Here is a 27,813-nt window from a genome sequence, read left to right as displayed (position 1 = left end):
CCTAGGACTATCCCAAGAACAGGGATTGAGTACATCTACTTACATGAACTTTGGAACTGGTGATCCTTGGGTACACGGCATCAAAACATCTTAGGGTTGGACTTTATAAGAACTAGGGATGCTCTTCTACGACTATCCTGAAGTGTCATTTCTATTGCATCCGAGTATGTACCTGTTTTAGTGGTCATTGAATCAAATGCTATTCTATTTCTCCTTAGGGTGAATGTATAGATGGGCATTATTAGTGTGGGTGTGAGAATATTTGGCTAAAGGTTTTACTGGCTTAGTGTGCATTTGAAAGTCCTAATAAACGTATATTTTTTACACTTCCCTATCTAACTCAAATTTTCAGTTTTGCTCTGTGTGGACTCAGTGTAGCCCTAGACTACTCGTACTCCCCTTCGTGAGAATAAGCCTTGAATGCTCCACTACCTCGCTGTGATTAGGTTTTGGCTAACTTATCAGGGTCTTCCCTGTTCATCATAACAGGGTGGCCTCCCAGAATCCTCGCACCAGAGCGGATTTTTGAGATGCATCTTTAACGGCAAAGGCCGGACCTTGTGGGCACGCTCACCAAGTCTGAAGGGAGGAGTCTACTCCTGATGAAGGTATCATCTGAGTTCTGAGACTGAATATGCTAAAGAAGGAGTTTTAGACATTTCGTTTACATCAGTCTGAAATTATAAGTTACTCACAGTAGTGACTAACATACTCTTAGTCCCCCTTCCTCCATACTGCATGGGCGATTACAACTGAATGTAGCCCTAGGGTGGAGAGGACACCCTACTTAAGCAAATGGGTATCTTAGAACCACCTGTAGGAAAGCAGCGTCTGATCTAGAGCCGGCGCCAAACAGTAGTGCTTGTAGAAAGCTGAAGGGGTGACCCAGGTGGCCGCCCTGCTTATGACTTGCCACAGAACCTGCTGCTAGAATGCAATGGCCGTGACCTTAGCTCTGACCGCATGGGCATGCATGTTAGCTGGAACTGGCTTGTGCTCCCCCTAATTGGCCTCTATGATGGCCAAGGCCATGCACCGAGCTATAGAGGCCTTGGATGCCAGATACCCGGGCTGTTACCCACCAAAGGTGACAAACAGTGCATCCGACTTGTGGCAGCCCTTGGTCCTGACCAAGTAGAATTTCAAAGTGCGTCCGACATCCAGACAGTGCAGAACCCTCAGAGCCTCGTCCTTAGGCTTAGCAAAGAACGTAGGTAAAAATATTTTCTCGTTTAGATGGAAAGCTACGGGTACCGGTTTATAGTCATAATTTCGAAAAAAAAATGTCGACAAACAAAAATGTCGAAAAAAAATGTCGAAAACAATAATGTCGACATCCTATACTTATAATGTAAAAAGTCATTTTTTAGAAAAAAAAAATGTCGACAAAAAAAATGTCACTTAGAACTATCAACACCTCACCCAACACCCCCCTGCAACACCCCCACACTCCCCACCACCACCCTCCCACCCCTCATACTCAACACATTCTATTTATAGATTTATTTATTTTTTCAATAAATAAATACCCAAAAAGAGTATCATTTACTATGGGGGGGGGGTCCCCCCCAATTCCCCCTCACCCAACACCCCCCTGCCACCCTCGCAACCACCCTCTCACCCCTCATACTCAACACATACTAATTATATATGTATTTATTCAATAATTAAATAAATAAAAAAAGTATCATTTACTATGGGGGGGTCCCCCCAACCCCCCTCACCCAACACCCCCCTGCCACCCCCTCCAACCACCCTCTCACCCCTCATACTCAACACATACTAATTATATATTTATTTATTCATTCAATAATTAAATAAATAAAGAGTATCATTTACTATGGGGGTGTCTCCACCAACCCCTCTCACCCAACACCCCCTGCCACCCCCCACACATCTTAGTTATATATATTTATTTATTCATACAATAAATAGAAAATTTCGAAAAAATATCAAAAAAAGTCGACATTATTGTTTGTCCACATTATTTTTTTCGACATTTATTTTTCGAAATTATGACTGTCGACATTTTTACTGTCGACATTATGACTGCCCACCACGGGTACCTTTGGTAGGAATGCTGGGTGTGTCCACATGACTATTTCATCCTTGTGAAAAGTAGTATATGGTTTAGACCACCAGAGCCTGGATCCCGCCGACTCTGATAGCCAAAGTGAGGCCCATTAGCAGGGCTGTCTTAATAGTGACCAGCCTAATGTCCGTGAACGCCATTGGCTCGAACGGCTTGTGCACCAAGTCGCCCAAAACTACATTGAGGTCCCACACGGGGTGCGGTTTTTTGATGGGCGGATAAAGTCTGGCAAGGCCGGTCAAATGCCTCTTGACTATCGGGTTGGAAGAGGAGAAGACTTCCTCCTCAGAGTTTCTGTAGGCCCCAATGGCTGCAAATACGTGTGGCATGTGTCCACCAGCACGCCTGAGTGTGCAAAGTGTGCCAAGAAGAAAAGCATGTCATCCAACTTGCACGTAAGGCGTAAGGCGGGTGGGGGCGGGTCGATCGATCTCCTTAGAGTCTGCCCAGAGACAGAACCTAGTCCACTTACTCTTATACTGGTTCCTGGTAGCCTTGCTCCTTGCATCCTGAATGATCTCTAGTTTAGTCTGTGAGAGGTTGGGGTGCCTTAGCATGACCTGCTAAGGAACCACGCTACGAGGGTTCATTTCTGTGGCGCAGGGTGGATGACCCTGCCCCCTGTTGCGCCAGAAGATGTGCTGGACCTGTCGAAAGGTGAATGGGTGGCTTGTCCGAGAGGCTGAGCAGCTCTGAGAAACTTTGTCTTGCTGGCCACTAAGGAGCTATCAGAATGATGTGGAGGTGACAAGATTCCTTTATTTTGCATATCACCCTGTGGACCACTGGTGTGGTCGGGAAGGTCTACGCTGTCATGCCGTTCCACTGAATCTGAAATGTGTCGCCCAGGGAGCAGGGGCAAGGGCCCTGCAAAGACATTAACTGCTCCCAGCCTGCTGAGCCTGTCCTTCTCCAAGTTGGACTCCTCCTGAAAGGTGGACGGCTGTGAGGTAGATTATGTTCTCCAGGGCCCATTCCCAAATGCGGATGGCTAGTCTGCCCAGTGGAGGGGATCTGTTACCCACCTGCTTGTTGACATAGTAAATGCTGGTGGAGTTGACTGTCTGGATGAGGACAATCTTGCCCCCAATGACTGGAAGGAAAGCTTTGAGTGCTAGCCAGATGGCCTTCAGTTTCAGCCAGTTGATATGAGACTGCTGCCGGGTCAAGACTCCATGGATGCAGTGGCTGTCCAGAGTGGCCCTCCCAGCCCTCAAGAGAGGAGTCTGTAGTGATGGTGACCTGGGGGCCAACTGCCAGAATGGCTTGCCCGTCCATAGGTTGCAGTTCCGGGACCACCAGTTGAGGTCCGAGTAGAGAGAATGAGGAATGCTGACCAGCTCTGCTTGGGAGCCCCGCTCCCGATTACACGAGGCTGCAAAGTGCAGCTGTAGTCTCCTCATCCTGAGTCTTGTGTGGGGGATGGCCAGCAGGAACGCTGCCATGAATCCTAATAAGTGTTGGTACCACCAGGCCAATGTCACTTCTCGGGTGAGGAAGTGAGCGGTGCCCTATTGAGGGCCATGATCTTGTCCTCCGAGGGGAAAACTCTTTCGGAGCACGTGTCCCAGTGAGGTCCAGGAAAGTCAGTCTGCGCGGGTTGCAGCTGGGACTTCTTGAGGTTCAGCGAAAATAGCAGGTTGTGGAGAGTGGCTCTGCACCAGAAGTTCTGGAAGGAAGCCGGCTATTTCCCACCAAAGCATCTGGTTAACGGCTGCCAGCATGGGATCCGCGTTGGCTTGCTGAAAATGCAGCGAAGCATTGGAATACAGCTTTGTCCCATACACCTCCAAGATCATCTCCTCCTTGCCTAGCAGCGCCAAGGACAAGGTGGCCGAGGACGACTGAGGCTTTGAGTAGAGAGATGCCACTGCGAGTCTAGAAATTATCCTCCCATAACATAGGCGGTATATTTTGTTGGCCGAAAACCAACCACATCATATGTTCAGCATTATTGGTACAGACTCATGAGCACAACCAGAGAGCGTCCATTTTGTAGGAATAGAAGTCGCCATTTTGATGTAATTTTTGCTTTCTTGCTTTTCTGTTCAAACTGCTTTGCTGTGAGTGAATTCTATTTCATTCTTGCTCATGCATAGAGCAAGGCCACAAGTTACATGTTGAAACGCAGCCCAGACAGCAATGCCCCGGTCTCCTCACTCACAAGTCCTTGGAAGTAAGCAACAAGGCATTTAATCACTACGCAGGTGCCAGCTAGTCTCGCTGGTGCGGCAGAAACGGTACAAATGAACAGTTAATGGCTTGAATTATGTTCTCTTTTGCGGCCCCCCTTCACTGAGCCCCTGTAGATCGAGCTGACCTCGAGCCCACGAATAGAAACTAGAAGATAGTGAGGCCTGGAATGTGTCTCCCCCCTGCACGCAGCTTGCTTGCAAGAATAACAGCATTATGTTCCCTAAAACAAAGAATAGTGTCTGCACCTTCGCAAATTGCAAACCGTTGCTGAATAAATGTCTGAAGGGTGTCATATTCGTCATAATTCTCAATCATCAAAACCATTGCAAAGAAAGATACATTATGGGCGGTTTTGAATGTGTCCCTACTGATAATAAGATTATCATTTTGTATATATGCAACTGATGTAGAATGCTCGCTCTCTTGCGTCCCACGAGGTCTGGGTGACGCATGTTGCGGGACGTGAGACCCCAGTCAGCCAACTGAGACTATTTGCTTTGCAATAAACCCTAGATTTTGGGAATTGAACCTTGTGTCTGGCGTATCAGTTCGTCTGTGGTGATTGTTCCTGGTTTCCATACGCGAGGATCCCCTAGGTGCCCCATCAAAATGGCGCCCAAATAGGGACCCTCCCCCACTTGCTCCATCGTATACGTTGTAATTCAAGGAAGGCGAGAAAGAAAAAAACAGAGGACGAGACGGTCGAGCCGGGATCAAGAGGTGTTCGGAGCACCCCTGTGAAATTGATGAGACTCCTTTGCAGATCTGTACACGACTGATCCCTGATCGACATGTCCGGCCAGAGAGCAAGAAGGCGAGGGTCCCGAAACGAGGCAGAATGAGCCAAGATACGCTTACACAACGATTCTTGGTTGTGTCAGTATACGGACGAATTGCGTCTTGAGGTGTGTCGCGCCCAGATTCTAAATAACCCTGATATTGGTTGAGTGTTGTTCTTGCAAGAGCAAACACCCAGGGTAAGGTTAAAACATGCCTGGGCTAGTGTCTTCCTGTTTAGTGGGATTTTTCCACTGCGGTAGACAATCTTTGGAAACTGTCCAGGCTGTGCCACCCGTAGGGTCGCCAGCATATAAGATGTATGTGAAGTATGGTATAGGGGCAATAATGTTTTGTGAAATTTGGCATAGGCAAACCAGACACGATGAAGATTTACAATGGCCAAAACATGGGAATTATGAGATGGCGCGCATAGATTTGGAATCAGTACTGCTGAAAAAGAAAGCGCGCCCTGCGACATTTGACATCATTAGAGACTGGCGGAAGGAAGCTACGCTTGAGAAGCAGAGAGAAAAATGCGCGCAGGCACAAGTCCAGAATGGAGAGAGTGAAAGAACAGGATGAAAAGGAGTGGGATGAGAATATAATAGACAGATAGATGTGTTCAGATGGGAGTAGATAAAATATCTCCTCAACAAGAATTGCATTCATCAGATAAACTAATAAATAAAATATTAACCAAAAAGAGACAAGAGCGCCCCAAAAGTAAGGCTGATAAAATTGCATTAGCGCCCATTGTCTAACCTATCCCTGTTGCCCATTCCCCATTACTGCCGCAGATTGTACCGCCGCAGCAACCACTCCCCCTTCCAGTTGTTACATCTGCACCAGCCCCTCCCCTTCAAGATATCCCCCTTCCCCCTCCGCCCATTGAACTTGAATTCACTGTAACAAGAGAAGACGGTATGGGAAGAGAGGGGACGGCACAAAGTGAATGTACTAGAATAACCAGTAGTGCGGTCAGCAAGGAGAGACGAAAGGAGTTAAGAGAACAGGCAGAAATGTATATAGATGGAAACGATGAGTCATCGACGCTGGATTCGATGTATGATTTCAGGAAGACTAGTAAAAACAGGTATTGTTGGAATGCATGGGCAATATTTAATGGAGAGATGGAAGCAGGTGATTGGAATGGTACCGCCGCAGAAGTTGCAGGATCTGAATGCATTTGCACAGCTGAGAGAAAGAGGTGAAAGAAAGAGTACATTTGAAAACAAGGGTGTTACTCCAGCAGGTGGCGGGTCACAATAGAGGAAGAGGAACGGCGCAAGGGAGAGGAAGTAATTCCAACATGCATGGAGGTCCTCTGGGATTAAATCAGTGTGCATGTTGTAAGTGAGCGCAATAGAGGTGGGGGCGGGAATATTTTTGATGCACAACCAAATACATACTATTCTGGTGACTACACATCGGATGATCTATTGTTTCCCCAATAGGACAGGCCAAGACAGGGGTCGGAACCAGTGTCTATTCCCGTAAATCAAAAAGGACCCTACGTAGAAATGAATATCGGGAATAGAGAGCACAGCTTTCTCGTAGACACAAGTGTGCAAAAGTGCTCAATAGACCACCACTTGGTTCCGGAAATACAGCGGTCAGGGCAAAAGAATATTTCAATAGGGTTTGCAGGCACCCCAGTAATTAATCCCGTGTCCCAATCAGTACCAGTAACATTAGGGCCATTTACTGAATATTGTCAATTTTTATTGATAGAGAATTGCGGGGAAAATCTATTAGAATAAAATTTATTGAAGAAATTAAGTGTAATTATCCATTGTACTCCTGATGGAGTGTTTTTGACAATATCACCACAGAATATACCAGTGTCCGAGTTCCTGTCCAAACCCTTGCCAGGGGAGTTAAGTGAAGTACCAGCTTGCGTGTGGGCAATGAATGACAATGATGTGGGATGTTTGAAGATAGAACCAGTGAGAATTGTTTTGAAAGAAGGAGTAACATTGCCACATATTCCTCAGTATAAGATTTCGATGGAGGGCGAGAAAGCATTGAAAAGTATTCTCAGATTTGGTAAAAAAGGAATGTAACTGAAGAGATTACAGGTAGCACTTGTAATAGCCCCATTCTCCCGGTGTATAATAAAGGAGGTAATGAAATACTGTATCGTTTCATAATTGAATTAAGCGCATTGAACAAAGTGGTTGATCCTCAATTCCCCTTGGTCCTAGACGTCACCACAATTCTGACAATGATACCTGCCTCGGCAGCATATTTTAGCCTGATTGACCTTAAGAATGCATTTTTTAGCATTCCAGTACACCAGGATAGCAGATATTTATTTGCTTTCACATTAGGGCGGCAGTCATTTACGTTCACACGTATTCCACAAGGCTATAGAGACAGTCCAAGTATTTATAGCAGAGCATTAAAAGAACAGATATGCTAGAACTACCTGCGGGTTGTGTATTATTGCAATGCATAGATGATTTGTTAACTGCTGCTGATACAGAGGAGATTTGTAAAAAGAGTACTGTTTTGTTATTATCACACTTAGCAGCACATGGCCATAAAGCTAGTTTGAAAAAATTCCAATATTGTCAAAAGGAGGTGGCTTATTTGGGCTACCTACTTTCGAGAGAGGGGAGAAGACTGACACCAGGAAGGATAAAAAGTATCTCTGGTATGCCTATTCCAAAAACACAGAAAGGAGTCAGAGCCATAATAGGCATGGCTTCCTATTGACGTCAATGGATAGCAAACTTTGCGATGATTGTGAAGCCGATGGTGGCATTGACGAAAAAGGATGTTGTGATGCCTTTGCAATGGAATGAAGAATGCGAGAGAGCATTTGATCTGCTCAAAACTGCGTTGTGCTCCGCCCCAGTTTTGGGCACACCAAATTATGAAACATTTTTTAGATTGTTTGTGCATGAGAATGAGGGCTGCACGCTGGCTGTTTTAACACAGGAACAAGGTGGAAAAATAGACCATGCAGTTACTTTTCTTCCGCGCTGGACCCTGTAGCATGCGCTTTACCACGTTTTTTGGGAGCTGTTGCAGTGGCTACTGCGTCAGTGAAACAAACTGAAGGAATGGTGTTGGGGCATACCTTAATTTTGATGGTGCCACATGCCATAGACGTTCTATTAAATAGAACGCAGACGCATCACCTCACGTCTGCTAGATTGACTAGATATGGAATTGTCCTATTTGCACCAAAGATTCGAATTATGAGGTGTAGCGCTTTGAATCCTGCAGAATTAATGCCACTGCCCAGGGGAGAAATGTGGGAGAATGAATCACCTCCCCATGATTGTTTAATGGTTACTGAAGAAGAAGAAACGAAAGGAAGAGTTGATTTAACAGACACCCCACAGAAAGAGCCAGATGGAGAACTGTTTTGTGACAGCTCCCGTTTTAAATTACCTGATGGCACATCAACTGCTGTCTATGCTATTACGACACAATAAAGTATTTTAGAGAGCAAAAGAATCCCCTATAACTCAGCACAAGCCACAGAGATAATGGCATTAATCAGAGCATGTGAAATTTCGGAAAATCTGAGTGTAAACATATATACTGACAGACAGTATGCCTTTGGTGTGGTACATAATTTTGGCCGATTCTGGGCTGAGAGGGGTTTCTTGACATCACATGGAACCAGGATTCAACATGGCTGTTTGATAGTACGATTGCTGTGTGCACTTACGTGTCCGAAGCGCCTAGCAATAATAAATTGCGAGGCACATAAAAAAGTAGCATGTAAAGTGTAAGAGGGAAACGCATTTGCATACAGGATTGCGAAACAAACTGCCACTGATTTGAGCACCAAAATGTTAACAGTACAGTCAGAGGAAGTGCCCTTCATGATAGAGAATGGCATTGCAACAGTTAGTTAAAGAGATGCAGGCGGAAGCAACTGCTGATGAAATACAAGGGTGGGCTGAGGGTTCTGCAGAATTAGATCTGGAAGGTTGCTGGGTGGACAAGAAGAGCAGAAATGTAATGTTTCCCAACTCCTATGTAACTGGAATGGTCACTATGGCCCCACGCACATTTGTGCAAGGAAGATGATTCAGCATTTGGCTACAGCGTGGCAGAACATGCACAAGAAAAAATGCGGAAAGGCTAGTACAAAATTGCATAACGTGTTTACAACACAATGTTGGAAAAGGAACAGTTACTCCAACAGGTAGTTTTTGGCCCCCCTCTATGCCATTTGAGGTGATCCATTTCGATTTTATAGAGATGGAAAGGTGTCAGAACTTAAAATATGTAGTGGTGATAGTGTGTGCATTCAGTAAATGGGTGGAAGCACATCCACTGAAGGATTGCACCGCCATGAGCACTGCTAAGGTGATGTTAAAGGAGTACTTTTCACGGTTTGGCATGCCCCGAGTCATATGGTCAGACAACGGCCCGCACTTTGTTGGCGCAGTAATATTACAGATTTGCGCAGGTCTTCAGATTGATAAAAGATTCCATTGCACCAGACATGCGATGAGTGCCGGGCTTATTGAATGTCAGAACGGCATACTAAAGAGCAAAATCAGTAAAATGTGTACAGGAAACAAGTTAAGATGGACAGATGCATTGCCCCTAGCGTTGTTGTGCATGCCCCCATCTGTGCAAGCAAGGACTGGGCTCTACCCCTATGAAATAATAATGGGGAGGCCTGCTAATGTTTGGTGTGCGCGGCAGCCAAGGCGGTTGAGTGAAGTAGAATATCCTGTGCTTAGTACATATTGTAACCTTTTAATGCAGAAATTGCGTTTCATTCATCAGCAGGTGCAGGAGGCTCTTCCCATCCGATATACTGGGCCGGGGGATTCTCTGCAACCAGGCAACTGGATCCTGGTGAAGAATTTCGAGAGGAAGTCATCGCTTGCACCCAGATGGCATGGGCCCTACCAAGTCCTTCTGGCAACACAGACAGCAGTCCGTGTGGACGGTAGGAAGGTGTGGATACATGCCACGCACACGAAAAGAATTCCATCGCCATTGAAAGAACTGCCTGATCCAGACAATACGGGAGAGACAGCTGCCTCTGAAATGAAGGAAATTGTTGCCAGTTCTCTGCCACAAAATTTACCTGATCCTGAGACAAAGCATGGAAAGATTGCTACAAAGGAGAAAGGGCTAAGAGTGCCCCAACGTTGCTCAGCAGAATCTGCATCGCTGCTGGTTGACACGAAGCCTGCATCATCACTTTGCCGCCCACCACCTCTCGTTGAGCCGCAGAGTGACTGAGCCTGAATCTGGAAGTGCACCTGCACTATTCATCGATTACACAGTACCTGGAGCAATACGGTACAATCTACATCCTCGAGATAAGAAGTGATCAGATCATTTTCTTTGTTGCTTCTATTTCCCATCACGGATGAAGTGGGAACCGGAGGCCTAGGGGAGAGAGGCGTGGGAGTTGTGCAAATCCGACAGCTCAGGAACGCGGCTCCCCGGTGCCATCTTTGAAGAAAAAAAGAATATATCCATTTGGTGATCACCCCACACGGACAAGTGGGGCTCATATGGTTCAAAGCCAATTGATGACTGCTCCGGAGTTCTTTGAGCAATGTGCAGAAGCATGATAATCTTGCCTAACGTATAGCAATCCAGGCTGCTGAGAACTGGCTAAAACACTTTAACACTTCAGAACTTACTGATATTCGTACGAATGCAGCGGTAAGAGGTATTCACGACGAACATTGTTGGAGAGGAAGAATCAAGAAAAATGATTGCACCAGCTTCTGCCCCCTCCTGCACTAATGCTGACAATGTAGAGAATATGGAGACTAAGATTGTGGGAAAAAAAGTGCCGAAAAAATTGTATGCTGATCTTAACAATAGTCATGTGTGTTATGAGTATACTAGCACCGATAATGACAGTACTGGTATTATGGTATCTAGAAGAGATACATCCATTAGAAGTGTTCTTGCCTATTAGAAATATTTCCGCCACTGAAAGCCTGGTCCATGTAATTTCCTATACTTTGTCCCCAATGGAAGAGAGACACAGGGAAGGTTATGGAAACAACACATTACTCTTTATAATGAATATGACACACTCAATTCTGAGAAAAAACAATTGTTGGGTGTGTACCCATATACCACAACATGGTTGAAAAGGGAATAGGTTGGTTTGTGCAGCCATTACCATTGAGTTCTGCATGTTACGCATCCTTAAGTGCATTATATTATGGGAAATGGAATAAGAGTGAAACGGGTCAATTAGATCGAACAAACGGACGAATTTGATGAGGTATTAATGAAACATGTAGGTTGCTCTATATTTCGCAAAGCAAGACCAATAACACCAGTAGTAATGCCACAAGATAGATTATATGTGCCATATAAATCATCTGTAATCACGTTTCACATGAACCTAGAAGGGAATAAGGATACAGTGCCCCCCTCCTATACAATAAATTACAGTCCTCGCTCTGTTCCATTTTGCTTAAGGAAGAAAGGCTCCTATTCAGTAGCGACGAGAGAGAGAGAAAGAGAGAAAGAGAGAAAGAGAGAAAGAGAGAAAGAGAGAAAGAGAGAGAGAGAGAGAGAGAGAGAGAGAGAGAGAGAGAGAGAGAGAGAGAGAGAGAGAGAGAGAGAGAGAGAGATTAACATGCTGTGCATATGATCCGACATCCAGTGGTAACGTGGAGTATTGCATCTTGTCTTTCGGTCGTCGGCAAAGGCGTGTCTGTAACACTATCCCTATCGTGAGGTGTGTAGTACACAAAATCCCTCACGTGCCGAGGTCCCTCCGATTGTATTTTTTCTAAGGCCCAAGGCTATAGTGAGTGAGTACATAAAGAGAAAGTAGTAAGACGTCCATGTTCCTCCCACCCCGAGCGGGAGGTAGGGAGGGTGCATGTGAATCTAAGCAGATACAATCATCAGAAATGCTATTACGGTAAGTAATGCATGTCTTCTGATGCTTGTTAATCTGCTTAGAATCACATGCTGTGCATAGACTAGCGAGCAGTACCCAGAGTTGGAGGTGGGTTGTGAGAAGGAACAGTAGAGAAAAGATGTCTTAGTACTGCTTGTCCCACCTGAGAATCAGACCTAGAATGAGTGTCCAGGCAATAGTGTTTTGTAAGGGTGTGTACAGAACTCCAGGTTGCCACTTTGCAAATGGACTCACGAGGAACATTTACAATTAATGCTATGGATGCCCCAGTGCCTCGAGTAGAGTGTGCTCTAGGCTTGAAGGGTAGTTCTCTCTTCGCAAGAGTGTAACAGTGTGATGCATTTGACAATCCACCTTGAAATCGCTGATTTAGAGACAGGATCCCCTTCTCTACCAGCTGCCACTGAAACAAAGAATTGTTTAGTCTTCCTTAGTGGTTTAGTTCTTTCCAGATAAAACATGACTGCCCTGCGCACGTCTAGTGTGTGAAGGCTTCTTTCGGCCATGTTAGTAGGGTTCTGGAAGAAAGTGGGTAGTTCGATTGACTGGTTCACATGGAACTTTGAAATTAATTTAGGCGCAAACCTGGGATGTGTGCGCAGAACTACCTTATCTTTGTGGACTGTAACAAATGGGTCTAATACAGACAGGGCCTGTAGTTCGCCAACTCCTCTGATAGAAGTGATAGCCACTAGGAAGGCCGTTTTATAAGTCAGATCATTCAGACTTGCTTTATACATAGGATCGAAGGGAGCTCCCATGAGCCTGGTCAAAACCACATTCAGGTCCCACCCAGGGGCTGGGTGAGAGATGGGAGGATAAATCATCTTTACCCCTTTCATAAAGGCTTTCATTACTGGTATTTTCCACCACAATACCTTTTGTTGTGATGTGGTGTAGGCTGACAGAACAGCCAGATGAACCTTTAGGGAATTGAAGACTAACCCAGAGTCCAGCAGGTGGGTTAGATACAACACAATGTGTGAGGGTGAGCAATTGAATTGCACCAAATGACAAAACGTTTCCATTTGCTGGCATAGCAATAACTTGTATTAGGCTTTCTCGCTTCCCTGAGTATGTCCATGCATCTCTGAGGGAGTTGCAGGTGTCCAAACTCTATGATCTCAGGAACCAGGCTGCTAAATTCAGAGTTTGTGGGCATGGGTGTAGGGTCTCCCGCCCTGTCCTGAGACAACATGTTGTACGGGCAGGGCAGATTGACTGGTGGGGAGAGGGACATTTCCATCAAGTGAGCGAACCAAGGTTGGCAGGCCCACATGGGGGCCACCAGTATCATGGTGACTGGTTCCTGGTGCATCTTGTGCACTATCTTTTTGAGAAGTGGAGTCGGGGGGGGGGGGGGGTAGGAGGGTCTGAGGGTGAGAAAGCGTAGACACATTTCCCCGACCAAGTTATCCAGAGACCGTTCCACTTGGATCGGTTCTGGCGGTACCTGGAGGCGTAGTCTTGGCATTGGGCATTCTCCTGAGTAGCGAACAGGTCAATCTCTGGGAAACCCCATTCTTCAAAGACGTTGGACACAATATCTTCATGCAGTCGCCATTCGTATTCTTCTGGCAGAGGAAAATCTCTGCCGAGTACGTCTGCCAGAAGATTGAGTTCCCCTGGAACATGTTGGAACAACAAAAAACATCTTGTGTTTGAGAACCCATATCCAAATGTTTTGGGACAGCTTGGATAGCCCTGGAGAGCGAGTGCCCCCCTGTTTGTTCAGGTAATACATTGCTGTAGTGCTGTCTGCTAGGATCAGTACTGTCTTCCCCTGCAGGTGCACCTGAAAGGCGTTCAATGCTTTGAACACCGCCAGTAGTTACAGTAAGTTTATATGGTTGGACGCTACTTGAGGGGACCACACTCCGTGCACTGTCTGCTGAAGCAGGTGAGCCCCCACCCCGTGAGAGAAGCGTCTGTCGTGAGAGGGGCTTCCACTGCAGGGGTGGTGAAGTTTTTCCCCTTCAAGAGGTTTTCTCTTGACCACCACTGCAGAGAAAGAACGAGGGCTGGCGAGACAACAGATCTTCCCATTGTCCGCTGGCCTGACACCACTGGCTGTTGAGCCACTCTTGCATGGGACGCATGCGCAGCCGCGCGTGGGGAACCAAGTATATACATGACGCCATCATCCCTAGCAAATGCATCGCTTTGCGTACCGTCACCCCCCGACTGGCTACATATTGAGGAATCTGAGAGAGCATGTTCTGAACCCTCTTGCTGGAGGGAAAGACAACGCCGTCTTCCGTCCGAATTAGCGCTTCCAGAAATTGTTTTACTTGGCTGGGGACTAAGCTGGATTTCTTCTCGTTGATTGAAAAACCCAGGCTGAAGAGGAGATCTACTGTTTTTTGGGTGTTTGAAAAACAAGCGTCGAACGAGTTCCCCGTAATGAGCCAGTCGTCGAGGTAAGGGTAAACTGGGACTGATAGTCTGTGCAGGTGTGCTGCTACCACTGCCAGGACTTTGGTAAACACCCTTGGCGCCGAGGCGATGCCGAAGGGGAGTACTTTGAACTGGTAGTGTTTGTCCTGGATCATGAACCTTAGGTATTTTCTGTGCGCTGGCAACATTGAAATACGAAAGTATGCATCTTTCATATCCAATGTTGCCATGAAGTCCCCCTGTTTCAGCAATGGGATCACCTCCTGCAGTGTTACCAAGCAAAACTTCTGGGGTTTTATAAATTTGTTCACTGGGCGCAGATCCAGAACAGGACGCATGGTGAGATCCTTTTTGGGTACAAGGAAGTACACTGAATAAATACCCTTGTTTACCTGAAGAATAGGGACGGCTTCTATGGCGTCCTTTCCCAGCAGTGCTTCCACCTCTTGGATCAAGATCTCCAGATGGTCCGGTGAAAGGCGCAGTGAGCGCGGCGGTCTGAACTGTGGAGGTCAGGCGAATTCCACGCAATAACCGTGGGCGACCGTCTTTAAGACCCACTGGTCGGAAGTTATCCCCTCCCATGCCTTGAGGAAAGATGTTAATCGCCCCCCTGACTGGGGAGACATGGGAGGGGACCTGGACTTGGGCATTTCTGACCAGAGGCTGTGGCTCCTCTGGGATTCGGGCCTCTGCCTCTACCTTTGCCGCGTTTCTGAACCCTTGAGGGGTAGTAAGTAGGGCTTCCGGATGCTTGATTCGTGTTGAAGTTACCTGTGCCGTAGTTGTTCTGGCCGGCACGGGCTTGTCCTCGAAAGGACCGCCGAGAATTGTTACCCCTCTGGGAGGAGGGTTTTTGTCTAATTAGGTGCAAAGACTTAATAGTCTCAAGCTCCTTCTTGGCCGTCTCCAACGCTTCATCCTGCTTTCCCAAAGAGGTTAGTCTCCTCAATGGGTTTATTAATGAGGGAGGCCTGAGTCTCAGGTCTGAAGCCCGATGTACGCAGCCATGCGTGTCTTTTCAGAAGAGTACCTTGTGCAAGAGACCTGCCTGGTGTTTCTGCAGTGTCCAGGGTGTTCTTCACCACATTCTGGTTAACCAGTTTTCTCTCTGAAACAATGGCGAGAAGCTTTGTTTTGGCGGGTTCAGGAACCTCCTGGAGGCCTTCTTGAAGTAAGTTTCATTGGGCATCAGCATAGCTTACTAATAACATAGTATTATCAGCAACCCGAATAGTGTATGCAGCTGCTGATGTGACACGTTTGCCCAGGGCATACCACCTTTTAGACTCCTTGTCCGGTGGTGAATCTCCCGTGGCAAGGGGTACCCCTGCCCTCTTTCGCGTGGTAGTCAATATCAGTGAGTCCGGGATGGTGTGCCCTTTAATATACAGAGGGTCGGTAGGAGAAGGCCGAAATAATTTTGACTCTCGGGTTCACTGCCCGTGTCTGAGCAGGTGTGACCAAAGAAGGAGCCACCCGTCTCTTAACAGGGTTAAGAAGGGGGATGGATTGACTCGCCGGAGGTTTTTCTTTAATAATATCCTCCACAAAATCCTGCTCCGGTACTGCCTCTTGAGTGGCTATTTTGAAGAATTCCTCTACTTTTTTCAACATGGAGTTGAAAGCCACTTGGTCATCCACAGCGGAGGCCTGGCTAGAAGGGGTGGACGGAGGAGAATCTAGGCACAAAATATCAAAATCCTGATCTTGTTGTGTCCAAGAGTTTACCTTCCTGCTGGGTTTCCTCCCAGTTGTCCGTCGTATCCTGTTGCTCCTCCTCATAGTTTTTTTTTTTTAAACAATTTTAATTGAATTTAACAACATGACACCAAAGAAAGAAACGTTCCCTCCCACCCCCCCCTCTCCCACCTCTCCCATGTGATGAGCTCCCATCTCCACAAACGTCTTTCTTCCAAACAATCTCTCCATGCTCATTGAAGGTCCAGCAGTCACAGGCGTTGCGGGCACCAGATTACTCTAAAGTCATCTTTGAGGAAAGTCATAACTTCACTCCATTCCGCTGCAAAATGCTGGACTTTATCATCCATGGCGTACGATGCCCATTCCAGTGCCACTATCTCCCATATTTTGCGCAGCCAGTCTTGATTCATGGGGATCACAGGGCTCCTCCATCTCTGAGCTATTAACACCATAGCTGCGAGGATTAATATCACTTTTGCTTTCTCCCTACCTCTGAGTCCCCTCATCTCCGAAGGTCCACGAAGGCCCAAAAGTATCTGTTCCGGCGTTCGTTCGTCTCCTGGGCCAAAGGCCTATTTCAGCGCCCTCTGTATTTTCCCCCAAAAGGGGCCAATCTTGGGGCACGTCCACCAGATATGCTTCGCTGTGCTGTCAGACCACATCCCCTCCAACAACTCGATCTAGCGGGTAACATCTTATGAAGCCGGGCCGGGGTATAGTGCAACCCAAATAAAACCTTGTACCACATTTCTTGAAGTTGAGTTGCCTTAACCAATTTAGGAAACGCCCTCCATAGCCTCTCCCATTCCGCCCTCCTGATTTCTCGCCCAAGCACCCGTTCCCACTACTGCATGTACGCCCACTCGGGATCTGTATGCGAGCTCCCCAAGATCTTACATATATTGGAAATGAGCCCCTTCGTTCCGTCATTGGTTAGCAGGAAGGTCTCGAATTGTGTTCTCTCTAATTGCTGCCTCCCGAATCCCAGAGTGGAGTACCCAATGTCTTATTTGTGCATATCGCAGTCTCTCCCCCTCCTGTACTGCAAATTCCCGCTTACAGTCTTCGAACGAAAGGAGTTCTCCTCCCCGAAACATATCACACAACTTCGTACACCCCCCCTTCTCCATGCCCGGGGTGAAGTCACTATTGCCAAAGATAGGGGTAAACGGCGATGGATATGTAGTAATTCCCTTAGAGCCCACCAACCTGTCCCAGTTATCAGCCATTAGCTTGGTTATTGAGCTTTCATAAAGATGCCGAGGTCTAGACCCCTTGGGTAGCCAAAGCACTTCCGCCAACTTGCGATGTGCCACCGCTCTATCCATCTTCACCCAAAGCTTTTCTTGTTGCCCGTCACCCTCCCTCAGCCATTCCCTAATGATTTGGAGCTGGGTCGCTTCATAGTATCATCGAACATTTTGAAGCGCTAAGCCTCCCTGTCCCTTAGGAGCCATCAATAAATTACCACTCACCCTTGGCCTTTTCCCTTCCCACAGAAATTCTTTAATCAGGGTTCCCAAGTGCTTAAAGAAGCTAGACGGAACCGGCTGTGGGACTGCCTGGAATAAATACAACAGGCGCGGAAGGGAAACCATCTTTACTGCTGCAATCCGGCCTAACCACGAGACTCTGAGTTCTCTCCACCTTCGAAAATCCCTCTGGATTGCCTTGAGAAGAGGAGGAAAGTTTGCTGAATACCACCCAGCTAAAGTCGCTGTTATTCTAACGCCCAAATATCTAATCCCCCCCTGCAGTTCTTCCCCGTTCTCTTCCCTTTAGTGTTAGGTTTAAGACCTCTGATTTGCCAGTATTAATCTTCAGACCCGAAACCTCCCCAAAACCCTCCAGCAGGGACATACTGACTCGGAGAGACTTGCTTGGTACCGTCAACATTAGCAACATGTCGTCCGCAAAGGCCGCAACCTTCTGCTGCTCCCCTGCAAACGGAATACTGCATATCCCCGCCTCCTCTCTTACTGCCTGCAAAAGGGGTTCTAAGTAGATAGCATAGAGAAGTGGGGAGAGCGGGCAGCCCCGTTTTGTTCCCCTCTGCAAATTAACCCGTCTGGTGGCACAGCCATTCACCATAATTCTAATGGATGGGGCTTGATAGTTAGCCTGCACCATTGTCAAAAATTCCCCATTAATGCCCATCTTTTCCATTACTCTAAACAAGAAGGACCACTCCACGCGGTCAAAGGCCTTTTCCGCATCGAGTGCCACCAAAACCGGAGGAGTGTTCATCCTCTGTGCCTTTTCAACTATTTTCAACTAGATGGGCCACCCGCCTGATGTTATCTGCAGTTTGCCTACCTTTAATAAAGCCTGATTGATCGGGGCGTATCAACCGTGGGAGAATGTGGTCAAGTCTATTCACCAGGATCTTTGTATATATCGTGGCGTCTGTGTTGATTAACGCTATGGGGCGATAAGACGTTCTCTTCCGGAACTGTGTGGTTTAAGGACTAAGGTCACCTATGCCTCTTCCATGGAGGGAGCCATTTTACCTGTCTGTCGGAACCGATTGAATAATGTTGTCAAAAGTGGGGCCAGATGTGACAAACATTTTATAAAAGGCTGATGTATAGCCGTCAGGACCTGGGGCTTTATTTGCTGGAAGGGCCCTAATTACCCCACGAACCTCCTCCTCCGTAATTTCCAGGTTGAGGGCCTCCCTTGTCGCATTGTCGATTTGCCGCAATTGTAATGATTGGAGGAACTTTTCCTGCCTCTCACTACTGGGATTTTGGGAGGCATAGAGGGAATCATAATAGCTCGCCAGCACCTCCTGTATTTCTTCCCGCCTTGTGACTCTCTCCCCAGCACCCGATTTTAACGCTGTGACAGCATTTTTTCCCCTCTTTCCTCTTAGCAGACGCGCTAGCAGCGCGTCTGCTTTATTTGCCTTTGCATAGTATTTCTGCCTCACCGCCAACATCGCTCCCTCAGACTATTTGTTTCGCAAGAGTTCCAGTTGCCCCAATGCTGTCCTATAAGCTCGCATAGCTACCCGGGAGGGGGTCCTGCCCGCTGCCTGTCTAGCCGTTTCCACTTCTGCCTCTAATTGGACCTCCAGCGCTTTCAGTTGCTTCACCCGAAAAGCCGCTGCCGCTATCAGGTCCTCCCTGATGGTAGCCTTAAATGCGCCCCACCTTATCTCCTCCCCCGTGTCTTCCTTGCGGTTAGTGACAAAGAATTCCTTAATCTTCCCCTCCATGTCCCTCCGCACTTCCGGGTCCCTCAGAACCACCCTTTTAAACTTCCAGCCCCATGTCCCCCTCATCTTCCGGCCCAGCTCCAGAACCGTTGAAACAACTTTATGATCTGCTATTCCTATCGGCCCCGTATTCACCTCCCGAATACCACCAACCAATCCCCCCCCCCCCCCCCCCCCCGATACCCATATTATAATCTATTCTGGACTGGGAACCATGCACTCCCGATATGAAGGTGTAGCCCTCCTCGTCTCCTTTCAATTCCCTCCAGCCGTCCCTCAGTCCCATCCTACCAATCTTCTCTCTCAACTCAGCCGCCATTACCGCCCCCCCCTGCTCTCGTTCTTCTGCCATCCCTATCCCTCTCCCTGTCCCAAGCTATATTAAAGTCTCCCATGAATACTATCTGACCCCAAGAATGATCCTCTAGTAATCTTAGCACTTGAAGCAGGAACTGCTCTTGACCAGTGTTGGGGGCGTAGATTACTGCAATAGTGCATGGGGCATCCTGGCATCCCCCCCCCCCCCGACTATAATATGTCTCCCCTCTTTATCCTTTATCACTGCGTCAACCCTGAAGTCCACCGTATTCCTAATAGCCAGTGCCACCCCCCTCGCTTTGCTTTGGCCAGAGGCACAGAGAATCTGATCGAAGCCCCACAATTTCAACCTTCCCTGATCTTTGCTCATAAGATGAGTTTCCTGAAGGCCCATGATATCAGGTTTTTATTTCTTCGTAAAGTGTTCAAGCTTTTTCCTCTTGAGTGGGGTATTTAACCCCCTCACATTATGTGTTAGCCAATTAAGGAGGTAAAACTTATGTCATGTTCCTCGTCATGTGCTACTGCCCTTCTACCTCTTCCCCCAGTGGACAGCTCATCACTCCCCCCCCCCCGTCCCCATGCCACTCCTCTCCCCCCCGTGCCCCCCTGAAAGAATAACTCCTCCCCGATCCCCCTCCACTCATAACTCCGGCATCTACGCCCTTTTCGTATCCAAAACGGTCGCTCTCCTAAGACCCATATTTACAAAACACCTTCAAGAGGCCCACCACCTCAATTAAAGCTATGATGACTCACGGATCAGTTCCTGTTCCAATCTGCTCGTCCTCCGAGCTTCCTTTTCGCTGCGGATTCTTGCCTTTAGTAGTAGTTCTCCTCTTATCTCCTACTGTCATCCATTCCCAAGGTCTCGGCCTGGGACATCCCTGCGCTCCCGAACTCGAAGGGGATTCCTCCACCTCTATTCAAAGCAGGTCCGCCCCCTCCTGTAGCGTGGTAACTAGCTTCCGAGTCCCTTCCCACTCAAAGAGCAGGCCAAACGGGAATGTCCATTTATATTTTACAGTCTTTTCGTTTAGTACCTTTAACACTGGACCCATTTGCCTTCTTTTCAGGAGCGTACTACTCGCCAAATCTTGATATAGCACTATTTGCCGCCCTTTGAACATAATGTGTTCCTGCTGCCGTGCTGATCGGAGGACCACCTCCTTCTGGGCATATCTCGTAAATGCCGCTAGTACGTTCCGAGGTCTCTCCATCTGTCCTCTGGGCATTCACCCAGTCCTGTGCACAAGATTCAGCTCAATTTTCTCGGGACTCTTCACCCAGGATATCAGCAAAGATGCTTTCAACTGTCCCTTTCAAATCCTTGTCCAAAACCGATTCCAGCAACATTTGCACCCCAATATTAATCCTCCGAGACCCATTTTCTAAATCCTCCACTTGGATTTCAAGGTTTTGTGTAGCCAGGTCCAACCTTTCTATGGCTTCACTGTTATCTGTGGTTTCTTTAGCAAGCTCTTGGAGGCATTTTTCAAGTGTATCCTTCCTTTCCCCAATTTGCTGCATTTCCTGTCTTATCTCCCCTAGAGCTTCGTTCAGATCTGCGCGCATTAATTGAAATTGTTCTTGAAATGTCTTTGCTAGGTTCGACTGTAATGCATGTAACTCTCCCAGGAATTCCTGTCTGGACAATGCTGCCCGTTTCTCCGGCACCCCCGGGCTCTCCAGCCGAGCTGCGCTCTAACGGCAGGGATGGGCGCACCAGTAGAGCCGCTTCATCGGGTCCCCCGCCGAAGCCAACCGTGATCCGCTCTCTGCCACGCACCTGTCCTGGCGGGATATCCCACCGTCTGCGGATCCGCACCGCTCCCCTCTTCCTGGGCGCCGCTTCTCACCTTGCCTTACACAGGAGCGGGCGGGCCAGTCACCGCGGCCACCAGAGTTCACCCGCCCTCGCTGCCCGCTCCTGCTATCGGGGGCCAATACTATCTCACGTTCGGGCACCAGCAATCCGGCGGGTCCCCCGGTTCCTCACGCCGCCACCTCTGGTACTCCCAACGTCCTTTTCTCTGGGGCCGACTTGGGCTCGCGGCTCCCTCTTCAGCTTCGTCATTCGCAGAGCTCTCCCTCAGCCGTTCCTGTGCCGAACGGAACAAATCCTTCTCTTTACCCCCTAAGGGGTTGCTTGCCCCAAACGAGGGGCGTTGATGAGGCGCTGGGCTCCTCACAACACTCGGGTCTGGAGAGCGCAGTCGGCAAGTCTACACCGTGCCGGCGGCCATCTTGGAATCTCCCCTCCTCATAGTTTTTGAGAAAGGAAGCTTCCACTTGTTCATTATAAATGAAACTATAAGTATCCACATGGATCATGTCTTCTTGTTGAAAACCCTGAGACTGATCTACTTGTATTTGTGGGTTAGGGTCTACCCGAGCCCCTTTCGGGGGCCGATGATCAGAAGAACTGATAATCCACTCCAGCCGATCCATATAACCCTCAAATTTTTCTATAGTCCATTTAGAGGACCCAAATGGGCCTATTTGAGGAGAAGTGACGTTCACCGCGCTGTGGTGTCGACGGGAACCTCTAAGGGTGTCGGAGAGAGGCTCTTGACTATCTACGTACGCCTCATCGGAATCTGCAATACCATCCGCCAAAATCTTTTCTGCAGATTGACCCATAACCTTAGGCAGAACCGGAATAAGGCCCATCGCTGTTGCGATTCCTCCGATGCTTCTTTGGATAGTCACAGAATCGTCGTGAGATAAAAGCTCCGATTTGTTGGCAGTAGAAATACCGTCCGCGCCACCAAGAGGCTTAGCGGTCGGGTTTCCGGGTAGAGGCCTAGCCGTAGTTTTCGGGCCTACCGAGGCCTTGGCAATAGTCGAAGCGTCTGGTTCCTGACTTTCGACGCGTGTAGGTTTTGGAGTAGCGCCCTTGGTTAGTTTTGATTGCCCAGTCGCAATACGCTGCTGCGGGGAAGGCTTTGGATCAGAGTGATCCGGGGGAACCAGCGAAGACTTCGGCGGCCCCGTTGGCGCGTTTGCCTCTTTCGACGAAGGCGTCAAAATTGGCGTAGGGGGTGTGTGCTTAGTGCGATGCGCTTGTACGCCCCTGTCGCCAGGTGTGGTCCCTGTAGCAAGACCAGAGTCGAGTCTGGAAGGGTCGGGGACGGGGGTGGCGGATCTAGAAGTGTCCGCCTCAAGGTCTATAACATCCGCGTTGGAGGTTTGGTAATCCGAAGTACCCCCGTCTCTTTCGGCTGGTGTTGCAGTGGGGGGCTAGACGCGTGACATACCGTACGCGACCCACCACTTTACACGGCGCTCCTTAAGGGTCTTAGGCCGAAGGAGTTTGCATGCCGCACACAGCTTCTCGTCGTGCTCTAGGGGGAGACAGGCGTTACACGTCCTGTGTTCGTCCTTCCAAGGATATCTGACCCTACACTTAGGGCAGAATCTAAAAGGAGTCCTTTCCATAGCAAAAGGGAAGGATGACCAGACTGAAAGGGAAAAGAGGGAAAAGGAGGAAAGACATACTAAACAATATGGCCACCCCAACCCCACTCTCCCTACTGTATAGGTCGGCCAGAGGGCCCGACCACATGGACAATCCGGCCGCCGGATCTTAGGCGCCGAAATCCACAGCCGTAAGCGATTCCCCCGTAGTCTTTGTCGAAGATGTAGTTATTGGCGAAGTGACTTAACAGGGAATAAACTGACAATTCGGTAAAGATAAAGAATGTCTGGGCAGAAAAAAACAATCTGAGGGACCTCGGCGTGTGAGGGATTTTGGGTACTACACACGTCACGATAGGAATAGTGTTACAGACATGCCTATGCCGACGTCCCCTTTCGGTCCCTGAAAGACAAGATGCAATACTCCGCGGTTACCACTGGATGTCGGACCATATGCACAGCATGTGATTCTAAGCAGATTAACAAGCATCAGAAATGGGTGATCGTGTCTATTTCATATTTGGAGAAAAAGCTTATCCCTGGTTGCCTAGAAATTGGGGAGGCAATTGTTACTTAGGGATTCTGTTTCTGGGGGCGTTTCTTTCAAAAACGTCAGATATAGCCAAACTATCTAGATCAAGACTGCAACAAAATGAGGAACGAGGATTAATACAAAAATCATTTATACCATTTTGGGGTCAAGCAATAAACCCCTACAATATAAGACAACTGTCCAGGATATTAGAAAAAACAATAAATGGGACAACGGATATATTATATAACATGACTTTGGAGGAAAAAGCGATTAGATTAATGGCACTTCAAAATAGGATGGCTCTTGACATAGTTTTGGCTGATCGTGGGGGAGTTTGCAAAATCATGGGGTCAATGTGTTGCGTATTTGTAAGTGACTCCTCCCCTGCGATTTTTGAAGCGATAAAAAAGTTGCACGTTCTGAGCTCCGATCTCCATCCCCCAGAAGGTAGTTGGGAATTAGACATAAGCTCCTGGTTCTGGGAAGTATTACGCTCATGGGGATGGAAATTGGTTGCGATTGTAGTCGCAGTGCTTGGAAAATTCATGACATGTTGTTGTTGCATACACTGTTTACCAATAATTTGCACCGAAATAAGTGATGAATGCATGAACATGGTAACGCAGAAAAAAAAAACGGATCGGATACAAAAATGAATCCTGAAATGAAGACAGTAAAAGAGTTTAGGTCAATTAATATCAATGACAATGATGACGATTATAGTAGTATGCAAAGTTCGGAATCAGATACATGGTCAGAGGAAGACGCAATGTTTGGATGATGCGCTTGGCTTACGGCCAAGAGGAGGGTTTGTGAGTCTAGAAATTACCCTCCCATAACATAGGCGGTATATTTTGTTAGCCGAAAACCAACCGCATCATATGTTCAGCATTATTGGTACAGACTCATGTGCATAATCAGAGAGCATCCATTTTGTAGGAATAGAAGTCGCCATTTTTATGTAATTTTTGCTTTCTTGCTTTTCTGTTCAAACTGCTTTGCTGTAAGTGAATTCTATTTCGTTCTTGCTCATGCATAGAGCAAGGCCACAAATTACATGTTGAAACCCAGCCCAGACAACCCAGTCAGCAATACCCCGGTCTCCTCCCTCACAAGTCCTTGGAAGTAAGCAACAAGGTATTTAATGACTACGCAGGTGCCAGCTAGTCTCGCTGGTGTGGTAGAAACGGTAGAAATGAACAGTTAATGGCTTGAATTATGCTCTCTTGTGGCCCCCCTTCACTGAGCCCCTGTAGATCGAGCTGACTCCGAGCCCACAAATAGAAACTAGAAGATAGTGAGGCCTGGAATGTGTCTCCCCCCTGCACGCAGCTTGCTTGTAAGAACAAGAGCATTATGTTCCCTAAAACAAAGAATAGTGTCTGCACCTTCGCAAATTGCAAACTGTTGGTGACTAAATGTCTGAAGGGTGTCATATTCGTCATAATTGTCAATCATCGAAACCATTGCAAAGAAAGATACATTATGAGTGGCTTTGAATGCATCACTACTGATAATAAGATGACCATTTTGTATATATGTAACTGATGTAGAATGCTCAATCTCTTGTGTCCCACGAGGTCGGGGTGACACACGTTGCGGGATGTGACAGCCTGTCGGCCGACAGACTATTTGCTTTGCAACAAACCCTAGATTTTGGGAATTGAACCTGGTTTAGGGGGGGGGGGGGGAGAGAAAGTGTGTGTGTGTATACACAAGGGTCCCCTAGGGGCCCCATCACCGAAGATTGCGGCGGAGGATGGGCCGACAGCAAGAGTGTATCCCCCTCCAATTGCCTGTACTTGACGTCCAGGTGTCGATTGACTGGCTGGACCGAGTGGGTGTTGAGCCTCCCCTTTTTGGCCAAGGCGAAAACATCCTTTTGCATTGGGATCCCCAGTACCAGCCGAGTGGCATAAAGCGAGAACCTCAGCAAGCACCCCTGCCTCTGGTTGCTTGACTTCGGGCTGAGGAAGGCACAGATATTCAGCGAGGCGTGCAAGATGTTCGCAGAAGGCACTGGCTGACGATGGTTTGTCAGGGTCTTCTTCCCTGTCCACCTTAGCGTCCGGCTGGTGTGGCGCGGGAGGCGTGCTGGGCGGCGGGGGCTGGGGTTTGGAAGCAAGAGGCTGCAGCGGAGGCTGGTACGGAACCGCCTGACCTGTGGGGGGCAGGGGAGCCGGAATCAAAGGAGCCGGTGTGGGTAGCAGTGGCTGCACAAGGGCCTGCAAGAGCCATAGGAGGAATGACTATGGGCACGAGCGGCGGGGCCCGAGGGAGCATGTCCTTGATAGCATCCCTGAGGATGGCCCCCATGTGAGGAGATTTCATGAGGGTGAGGAACTTTTCAAAGAACCTGTCCTCACAGGCTGGTGGGGTGGCAGGTGATATTGACGGGATCGTGGACAGCTGCTGCAACCGGTGCTTATACTGTCTAGGTTGCAGACAGAACCTGCCCTGCGCTGTCGATGGATAAACTGTAGGCCGCGTACCTGGTTGACCCCAGTCCCACCTTACAACTCATTCACTCACCTGCGTCGTTCTGTTAAACGGGAAATCATATTGTGCCCCCTTTCTAATATATATTGGCCTAAGCCCAGTCGCTCTGAAGAAAACCGTGTTTCAAATGTTCCGATCTTGGATCGACTTGGCGGCCATTTTGGGATCATCCGCCATTTTGATTTATGGTCAAATGTAACTCTGTTCTAAAATGGTAGACTATGTTTCCAACTTGTAACCGAGCCTTCCAGATCCTTGTACTTTAATGTCTAGGCTGTCCGCGGGCCGAATGTTTAGACTGGGTAAAGAGACCTTATCCCATGCCTGACTTGTGGTCCTAGGATTGTCTGCACCAATAAGCCTCATCCGCGAACATACATCGAAACAATGTAATGCAAATATCGAACGTGGACACTGGCTGAACTGCATTGTGAAGGGACATGTGCTAAGGCTTACTGCTAAACCTGGGAATACACTTTGCCATTGTAACTTGTTGGTATGTAAACCAAATGTAATCCGTGTGCATATCATCATATAAGCCATAAGTGACCTCAGCACGAACTCTAGACCACTGATTATTAACTTGTAGAGGGGCTGGACAATGTTACTGAAATTGTATAAATGCATGAATGTCCAGATGTCCAGTACCTCTCACTTCTCACACTGAAGGGCTGGTATTCACTGTGATGTACTGAGGGCCAGATAGCTAACAGATTGCTTCTTTGTAAACTGTACAGTAGAATCAAGATCTGTGAATCTTTATAAGCCCGTGTTTGGTGCATTTCCTTTTGTGGTACTCAGCCTCGATATTTCCTCTTGCTTTTACAGTTCCTCGGGGAGAGATCGGAGGAGCGGCCATCTCGTCGAGCTGCATGCCACGTGCCATCGTCGTGGCGCTTGGCTCACTGGGCCCAGCCTCCTCCAGGACTCTTGACGGTGGGGCATGAGGCCTGCCCTGCACCTCAGGCCGAGACCTGGTAGGCATGTCACCCTCGGCAAAGTCGCTGGTAGTGCTGCGTGTAGGCGCCCCCTCTGCCATAATGATGTTAAAAGGACCTCTGCGTGCCTCTAAATTTAAAGGGGAAGGTTTTTTTTCTGGTGAAAAAGGTTGTGTCTCCCATCCCTAGGAAGGGACGCCCATGCAGTATGGAGGAAAGGGGACGGGACGTAAGAGTATGAGCCTTTAAACAGTCCCCATTTTCTTCAAACTCCTGTGCATAGATGGCATTGATGTTCTGCACATTATCAGGTTGATGCATGCAGGAGGTGTCCTTGCCCAAAAGTGTTGTGCTGCAGCCCTGTGAAAGCTCAACAGCCATTTGTGATGTTGTGGTATGGTAGAGGTCCCCGATGTAGTGCATGACAGGGCTTCAAGAAAAGGCCCACACAATTCAGGTTCAAAATTAAATCAGTCAAGCACCTCAGGATTACGCCTGTTGTGCAGTCCGACAGGACCCTTCGTGGTTATGCCTGTATCCCTTATCACAACATCATGTTCTGGATACCCCCACCCAGCTCAGTGATTCATGGAAAATAGTTACCTTGTATGACATGAAAGGTCTGTTGCAGAAGGGACAAACATATGCTACTGCAGTGTGCCATCAGGCCAGAAATGCTTGTGCCACAAATACTGTACATCTAAACCATTCGGCTAAGATTCTGCAAAGCCTTCATAGCATGGCATGCAGCATCTAGACCCTGCAGAGTGGGGTCATACAGATGAGGAAGAGTAAAAAAAAAATAGAATGCAAACAAAACCTTCACAA

General features: G+C 47.9%; 1 protein-coding gene across 1 annotated transcript in view; it reads right to left on the bottom strand.

Annotated features, from left to right (window-relative positions):
- Window positions 1–27,813, bottom strand: part of XPO4 (exportin 4) — a 1,090,854-nt gene that overhangs the window by 313,011 nt on the left and 750,030 nt on the right. The window lies entirely within an intron of this gene.

Source organism: Ambystoma mexicanum, chromosome 7q, assembly GCF_040938575.1.
Source record: "Ambystoma mexicanum isolate Mex_15411 chromosome 7q, UKY_AmexF1_1, whole genome shotgun sequence".
Taxonomy (NCBI): Eukaryota; Metazoa; Chordata; class Amphibia; order Caudata; family Ambystomatidae; genus Ambystoma; species Ambystoma mexicanum.
The sequence above is the reverse complement of the archived record's forward strand: the minus strand, read 5'-3'. Positions and strand labels throughout refer to the sequence as shown.